Genomic DNA, 7,774 nt, shown 5'->3' on the forward strand with positions numbered 1-7,774 from the left:
TTTTGTTTTCTTTTATTTTATGCTTGGGATTTAGCTGAAAAAGGATTTGAAACTGTGTCTGCAGACACATGGCACTGGTTGGGCTCCTGCTCCAAGTAACAGTACATTCTTCCTGTGATTTAATCTTCATGAGGGCCAGAAAAATAAAATTTAATATTTAGACTTATAAGACCTGCCACCACATTTTCCTGACCCATCCAGAAAAATCAGGGTACAGCAACCAGCACTGTGCTGAAGTAACACAGAGCAACATAGGACCGGCCCAACCTTTCCCAAAGCAGCACAATGTAGATCAAAGAACTTAACAGAAAAGCCATGTTTCAACAGAGCTAAGTTTCAGAAAACAAGCCTCAGATTAGATAAGCAAATGCCCAGCTCTCAATAGGTGAAGGTGAACAAATCAGAGACTCAGGGGCTGAGCACTTGCTGAAGCCACGGTGCAGCTGTGCCCACAGCTGTACTGGAAACCTGCAGAGGATCCTCTGGCACGGGTGGGTGGGCAGCCCTGCTGAACAGCCCAAGGACAGCAGGGCTTTTGATGGGTGGGGGTAATAGTGGGGCAGAGGGGTGAGCAATGCCTGCCTCCTGCCAACCTCTGGTCAGGAATCCAGTGGTCAGGAATGCAGTGATCCCCCGAACCCCAGGACGACTGCAACATCCAGAGGGCAGCTGCTGGGATTTTTTCAGGGCACCTGCAGTATAAGTGCCCTGTGCCCAGGACCTCACGTTCAAGGCATAGAATGGGCAGACTGCCCACTGTTTTCTGCCTGTTCTGAGCCCTCTGAGGACAGCTAACTGCATCAGAAGGGCGCACAGATCATTTCCACCTGGCCAACTGTGAGCAAATACGTGTGTTTGGGAAGGGATTTCAGATACAACGCTGCAGCAAGGATGACCTTGCCTGATGTGCTGTCCAACATGTGGGAGCAGTCTCCGAAGAGCCCATCTGTAAAAGTGACAGCCTGTGTCAGCCTCCTCACTCCTCCATGCCACAGCAGAACCATTGTGAGGATGGCCATTAGTTCAGGAGAACATGCATTCATTGAGTATGCACGTACATTTTGCTTCAGTCAGGAAGGGTATTTGCTTTATACCAAACTGCTTTGTAACAATAATTTGTACAGGACCAACCTACCTGCACTGAAAGGGGTCTAGGAAGGTAGAGATAAAGCTGAAAGGTCTCTTCTCAAAGACAGTATCTGAAGAATAACAAAAGTATATTTCTGGATCAGTGGAGTGGAGGTCATAGAGTGTTTTCCATCTGCAAAGCATCTTTTCCATCTTCTTAGCCCAACAAAGAGGAGCCTTTTTTATACCTGTATCCAAACACAAACAACAGAGTTGAAGAATTTTAACCTGAATGGATAGACATGTTGACAGTATCTCCCCTACATTATTAAATGGCCAAGAAAATTGCTCCTTATCCATTTCTAGATGTAGATAGGAAGCATGGTTCTGTCAGCAAACTCATTGCCAGAAAAATAATTCCTTGTATTACATGACTATCTTGCAGATATCTCTGCTACAATCCATTGCCATGTTTAATTAAGCATTCATAGCTAGTTCAAAAACTGTAGTAAGCTGCACATTTACTAATTAATCAATATAAACAAACTGCTGTGCCTTGAGAGGAACAGAGGAAAAGAGATAGCAGCTATTTTTGCATCACAGTGACTCAGGGGTACTGCTCTCCGTGCTGAGCAGTTTGTATTTTCCAGAGAACATCCACACCTTTTCATTTCAACAGTAAACTCCAGAGAAGTGCTCCTTCAGTTGAGCACACACTCCACAAATTTCTCACATGAACCTGAGAGAGGATATTTAAGAGTCATACACCTAAAATGTGCCTTGAATACTTGAAAAGGAGGGGTTTTGATGCGTGTCAAAGCATGAACTATTCAGCCAGGAATTGTCAAAGTGGGAGCTTAAATCTTAAAAGTTTAGCACTTCCACCTGGAAAAAGAGACACTACACGAAACTTGAAGACCACCAGTAATGTGGGAAAAAAACCTCCAAGCCAGTGTGGACAAAATGTAGTGGCTCAAGGAAAAGAGACATAACGTTATTTGAAGAAAAGGCTTCATGTGTCAGGAAGAGAATAAATTTGGACAATAGAGGGACAACAATACTTTACTGCTGTGACTTCCAAAATTTGGGGAAATTACACAGGGGAGGCAAGCAGTATGGGGCAGGGCTGGAGGCACACACCTGTGTGGTGGATCTCTTTGCTGAGGAGGACCCTGGAGGAACTTCTGCCCATGAAGGATCCACAACAGGATGAGGAGCAGTGGGTGGCATGGATCAGCAGAAAAAAAAACTGTTCTGCATCAGCCCAACCTCATGGGTCACCTGTCACCTCACTCAAAGGGATAGGGAGGGATTTGTGCAACATGCAGGGAAGTAGGGACCAGGAAAGGTGAAGGAGAACTGTGGGACTGAAGATCAGTATGGGGAAAGGAGAAGAAAGACATTTCCCTCAGGGTTTGTTTTCTTGATCAGCCCCTTATTTTTCGCCTCAATATCCAAAGTAGTTGTTAAAAGTTTCTGTTAATTGGAAACAAATTGAATTAAATTAAATTTAAATCCCTGAGTCAGACTGCTTTGTTTGAGATGAGAGGTCTTAATTTACTTGACATTTTCACACAGGTCTGGGCTGCTTTATTTCCTTTATTATTTTTCTTCTTTTTTTCCAGTCACCACAATGTGCTGATAGGGGGATATTTCTTCTTTAGGACAGGGATGCTCAACATGCAACAGATGATGCCTATGGAAGGGGACTGCAGGGCAATGAAAATGTTAGCACTTCCTGGCTATCACTTCTGAGGACATACCTCAAACCTTTCCCTGCAACAGTCCAGACTGACCTGGGGACAAGTGGCAAAACCAGCTGTGCTTTAGCCTGTTTCTGAAAACAGAGTGTGAAAGGAGGCTACCACCCTTGTTACTTCATACAGCCTTGGGCTGGGAACAAACACGGACTTACCTGTGCATAAACACCGGCTTTTCTGGCTGCACCACCCACACCGTGTGTGTGTGTGTGTGTGTGTGTGTGTGTGTGTGTGTGTATTTGGGAAATCCAGTCCCCTCCTGAACCGTGCAGCCCATGAGGAGCAGCGCTGCTGTGAAGCTGCAAGTGACAAACCCGGCCATCATCACATGGTAAGGCCCGAAGGAACTTCTGCCTCCTGAAAAAAACTCTACAGCTTTTGGTTCACACAGGAAACACTGTCCTCTCCTATCCATAAATCATGGTAGCTCAGGAGAAACTAATGCCTGCACAACAAAAGGATTACAGAGTGTTCCTTAGGGGTCAGGAGAGTCCAGAGCATTTCAATCAGCTCTTTGATATTTGCAATCTAGGCAAAGTCCTAGGTCACTGGTTTAAGGATTAGAAAAAATAACAGAAATATTTCTTAAACTGGTTTTGAAATCTGCAAATGTTTTATGCAACAGGAAGACCAGGCTCTAGGAACAAGGCAGTGCCAGCAGCCTGCTCAGCAGCACAGGAGATGGTGTTCACTCAAGAAATATTTGCATATTTTGGGTGGGACCAGGGTTCATGCATACAAAAGATAACAGAGCTCTGTGAGGCCTTCACAGTTTGACATCAATACCTAAACACTGGCTTAAAAATGAAGCTGTATTGGTCTCAATTAAACATCACATGAGTGCTTAAAATAAAAGCAGATAGGAACACACCAAGCTCCATGACCAGTTCTCCAATGCTTGAAATTGAGTTCCATTTCCAAGATTTGCTGGTGACACTGAACTATTTTGGGTGCATTCCAGAGGAAACTGGAAAAAGTTGGAAAACCAGACAAAGTGTTGTCACATTAAAGGCATGCAATTTGAACTGTTTCCAAATTATATTAGATACTGAATTGAGTACATCAATTCAGAAGAAACACCACTGTATTTTAATAAAGAATTTAATACCAATCTCTGGACAATCTGCCAGTGACAAAAAAAACAAATAAAAAAATCGAAAAGGAAACAAAATGTTACAGAAGATAGAAAGGCTTTTAACTAGCTCATCAGACAAGTGAGATAGTATCTAGCTAATAATTAAATTCTGTTTATCTTATTTTGACCAATACAACTAAGGCAGAATTTGAAGGTATCACAGGATAAGTGTGTGAGTTCCACAAGAAGTTGGGCTGATACAAACCACCTTTTTAAATAGGCTACTCCAGAACATGTAGCTTAAAATGCTGACCATATTAGAGAATAGCCTTTCTTGGGAGTGGTAGCTGTCAGCACACAATGTAAGATTTTTAAAGAAATCAAATAGTATGAGTAGTTGCTGCAAACTTTACACCCCCACCCAGCGAAGCACTGAAATGCAGTTCTTTCTGTCTTCGGAGAAATGTAAAGCATCAATGATGCCTCAAAAGTTTCTAATGCTAGGCTGTGTCAGACTCAGGAATGTTCAGAGGGCCCAGGATGCTGAGGGAAGAGATGTAGGAAAGGTGCATTTAGAGAGAAATTTATTTTGTAATCTGTCACCCACAAAGGTAGTGGCTATAGGGAAGGTTCAGCCATCTGCCTTGTAAAGTCAAAGTCCTTAGGTTACCAGGGATATGGCCAAGGCTTTCAGGGAGGAACCCTCTTCAGGATGGGTTCAATTTAACATCTGCATGAGTGACTAGAAAAGATGAATAACACGTTCATGACATTTACAGATGCTGATTAATTAGAAAATGAAGCAAAGAGCTAATATGCAGCTGAAAGGCAGAAAGAAAATAGTGAGGCATACACATAGAGTCACACATATTTATATGAGTGCACGCATCAGCTTCCAAACATAGTGAGGGAAATTATTTTCTGAATTACTATTTTTATTGACACTGGACTCACTCTGTTGAATGGCTGAATGAAGGCACTTTTCCATGAAATGCAACCATCTAATATCTTTTACTGCTATGGGCAATACTGTCGATTTAGTTCTTTGCTTCCACTGAGGAGTTTTCATCCAAATTCCTGGTACTTTTCTTCCTATCTTCCGTTTTATCTTTTGTATATCTGTGTTGTAAAAGCAGCATGTGAAAGCATTTCAAGCAAAGTCCAAAAGGGAAAGGGTAAAAGTGCAAATGAAAATCTGTTAATTTTTACCCAAGAAATCAAAACTTTGTTTGAGATATGTCCTGGACATGACCTTGTAGTTAGAGGAGGAAGAAAAAGGGGTTTGATTCCTGCTTGCAGGGACTGTTGGAGCTGAGTCTCTTTGCCAGACAAACACACCCAATGCTTTCAGGCCCTTCCCTCTGACTGGATTCCAGATGGGGCTGCCTGCTGGATGTGATAGCAGGGGAATGGCAGCCAAGGCCTGAACATCTTCCCACCTGCTTAAGGCTGGCAGGATGGTTCTTTTCTTTGCAATTACTCTGTGACCTGTCAAAGAAAAGTTTTTCATTTTTCTCTTCTGAACCTGGGAGCCAGGGCCGCTCACAGTCAGTGCAAGGTTAAACCACTGAATTATTGCTCATTTTCCATTGTTTCCTTCCTCTGGAAAAACAGCTCTGCCCCTTTTCACAAACTGCTTGAAAATCCTGGGTTTGGTTAGCACTGCCAGGTACAAGGATGAGGATGTGAGGCAACAGGGTCACCTGCAAGCAGCAGGGGGAAGTATCAGGAACATTGATTGCTCTGCATTCTCACTGGCCACACATTTTACACTCCGACACACTGGGCCAGGGAGGCCTCAGTAAGCTGGAAATATCTCACAGGTTTGAGTGGGGGCAGATTTTTAGCTCTTGAATATTAAGACTAATTGTGTTTAGGGTTGGAGATTTTTTTCCATTTTCATATACACCAATCTGAAAAGAAGAGGCTCTTCAGGAAAAGCCAGCAACCCTCACACGTGCACATACGTTCAAAATGGGTTGGACAAGTCACTTCAAAGGGTTTATTTTCTATTAATCTCTCTGCTTAAAAACCCAGCCATGTATTCTAGGTTAGAACTGCCCTGTGAAAAGTCATGTCCCAGTTTTCCTGGAGCAAACTAATCACTCAGTCCTGCTAGGGCTGGGGCAGAAACTCTTGAAGCTGTAAGTGCTGCTGACCTCCTGCTTCACCCCTGTTCCATGTCTGTGGCTGCTCCCCCAAGTGACCTCTGTGCAATACAACTCTGGTGTGTCACAGGAAATGTAGGAAAAGAAGATGCAACTCTGCAATAGCCAGGTGACAAAGGCAGCTGATATTATGTCCAGGGCAGCAGGTCAGATGGACTGTGAATAAAATGATACTGGTTTTGCTGGTGTGGCCAGAGTCATTTAGCATACTGGGTGCCTACAGCACATCCTTTCCTACACCACAACTCTACTGTGCTATAAATGCAAGAAGGGCCTGCAATTCCCCTGGCATAATTGCCACAGAAAAACCTCTTGGTCTAATGAAGTAATTCAGACTTTTATAAAATGGCATGTACAGCTTTACAAGAAAGCCTGACAATTTGACTATAGGAAGCAGAATTAGTGTGACTTTGTTAGCCTATTTTCAAGGTATCATAACAACAGAAAGATGCAACACGACACTCTTGTAACTCCTTGGGTGTCAAATCAAGATTCTTTCAGAAGGCAACTTAAAAGCACAAACCACCTTCCATTAACAAAGAGAGCTTTGGTAGTATCTGTGTCTCTCAAATAGTTTCAGACTGTGGCAGGCAAAATCCCCATCTTTGCTCTGACAATCGGGGTAAGGGCAGGAAAGCCTTTGTGTGTATCCATATTCAAGGCTTGACCTTTCTGGCTGCTGGTGAAGGAACAGACACAAGGTGAATGAATGGGCAGGAGCTTTGGGGAAACTCCACCTGAGCCAAGAGGAGTCACAGCTCTCCATTCCTGCCCTTCCTCCACACCAGCCAGGTGCCCTGTCCAGGAGGCTCCCATTGCTGGCTACCGACCTTGCTGCTTTATTGGGGTTATCTTGCACACTTGCAGGAGAACAGAACACATCCCTCAGCCCTTCCACCAGCAACCACAGCATGGCATCTCGCTGCAGGGCTGGTGTGCTGCTGTGGCAGACACTGAACAGCTGCCTGCTCCAGGAGAAAGGAAGTTGTGCTTGGGCGAATAGATTTAAACCCGAGTGTTCAAGTCCAAGTCCAGTAGCTCATTTATGATACAATACCAAGATGTCTCACAGGAATTAATGCTTCACTCTCCTCTGCACAGCCCTTCATGCAGTGCAGTCTCTCCTGGTGCAGCCAGAGTTTCACTGTGGCAGCTGCAGCATTGCAGAACATCCCTGTGCACAAATGACTTGGTTTTGTCCTGGCACATAAACAGCAGTCCAGGAGTGATATCTCCTTTGACCGTTGAAAAAACACCAGCGTTGTTTGTGAATAAAACCACTGAAAGAGAAGCATTTCATGGCTAATTCGTAACTCAGTCAAAATCCTTGTCTTCTTTGGAGTTTATAGATTTAACCAGTGCTTGAACTCTGTATGGACTTGGGAGATGCACAGGACCCCAGCAATGTGGTGATTCCCTACCTCTTATAGTTGTGACATGCCAAATTTCCATCTTTCTTCCTGCAGGGATGATTACAATCCATGCACCTCATTTGCATTAGTCTCATCAGGCTATGTGGAACTTAGTCAGCTAAATATCAAATCCAGCTCTAGCAATTCTGCTTACCTAGAAGAAATAAAGCTGAATGAGTTGAGGAAAAAGTAATCAGCTTACTTTGTTCTGATACAAAATATTTGAAGCTGATCTGGGATCACGTATCTAGGTTACTACACTGATATTTAGAATATTGTGAATGCTGGGTA

The sequence above is a fragment of the Sturnus vulgaris genome, chromosome 1 (genome assembly GCF_052056855.1).
Source record: "Sturnus vulgaris isolate bStuVul1 chromosome 1, bStuVul1.hap1, whole genome shotgun sequence".
In the NCBI taxonomy this organism is placed as follows: domain Eukaryota; kingdom Metazoa; phylum Chordata; class Aves; order Passeriformes; family Sturnidae; genus Sturnus; species Sturnus vulgaris.